Here is a 1367-nt window from a genome sequence, read left to right on the forward strand (position 1 = left end):
CGGACATTCAAAATACATCCTATAGGCTACTGTCTTGTCCTTCAAAATGTGCTTCCCTGTAATTGGATTGCAATCGGATAAGTGGAGTTCGCATATCTAGTCTCAGTATGGCAGCCGCAGTGGATGGATAGACTACCAAAATGCAAACTAGCGATCTGAAACAATGGCTTCAGCACCCGAAGCGGTAGGGATAAGATGACCAGATGTCCCGTATTTCCCGGGAGTCACAATTCGTTGTCGATTATCTTAAAAGTTAGTGAAGGCGGGATAGGCGGAATCGCGCTGATAGAAGTGCTTTCTCTCACGCACGCTCCACTTCTTCAGTTCTCATATAGTGTCATTAATGTTAACCAACAAAATGTGTTAAATAATTATGTTAAGTAAACCTACTGTATCTGAAAAATTAGTTTAATTTGTATCTCTTTCGTATTTGTCTTATTGTCTTATTCTGCTTCTCTTTCAAAAATTATAAATTATATATATATATGAACAACTATAATATTTTTATAAGTTGCTCCCTTTTCACTACTGTCTTTTCCATGACATTCTAATTTATTGAGATGCACCTGTATAGTTGGGAAGCGGTCCTGACACGATGATTGTCGTCGGAGGGCGATATGCTGCGCACCGTCTCGATCAGGCTCCTGAAGTCCCTCTTCAGTGTCTCCTCGAGCTCAGCAGCAGTTTTAACATTAAGTGACATGACATCTGATGCACAGATGCCATTGGCACATGCCTCTATGCTCAGCGACACTTCCGGTGGCACTTTCGGTTTTCAGTGGCATGTGTCACTAAAACGTCTTGTGTCAGTTGCCTCGGTGCATGTCGCACCTTCGGTAGTGACTGACACCTGCCGCTGGGTGTCACTGCATAATGTAGATTGCGTGACACACGCACTTAACGGCAGACCGATATTGAATGAATTAACAGTATGTTGCTGTCAAACATACGATTTATTACATCGCAGAGTTCATTTGTACTTACTGCAAAACTCTACACACAAATTCCTACATTTCTCAGTGTTTACACCATGTGGTCATTTAGAAAGCACTCACAGGAGGAGGAGGAGGAAGAGGACGTGGTGAAGGAGGAGGGAGAGGAAGAGGACATGGTGAAGGAGGAAGAGGAGGGAGAAGAAGGGCAAGGAGACAAGCAGTCTCAGATGAAATTCGAGCCACTTTAGTTGACCTTGTCCATGGTTTGACTATGAGGGAGGCTGGGAAACGAGTACAGCCAAATTTGAGTCGCTTCACCATCGCCTCCATCATCAGAACCTTCAGGGAGGAAAACAGGTAGGTGTACTTACAGTAAGACTGCTCTGTACAGTAACTTTAGAGTGCATACACTGTTGCACTATGCTACTGTAA

The sequence above is a fragment of the Sinocyclocheilus rhinocerous genome, unplaced genomic scaffold (assembly GCF_001515625.1).
Source record: "Sinocyclocheilus rhinocerous isolate Xijiao unplaced genomic scaffold, SAMN03320098_v1.1 scaffold1128, whole genome shotgun sequence".
Lineage (NCBI taxonomy): Eukaryota > Metazoa > Chordata > Actinopteri > Cypriniformes > Cyprinidae > Sinocyclocheilus > Sinocyclocheilus rhinocerous.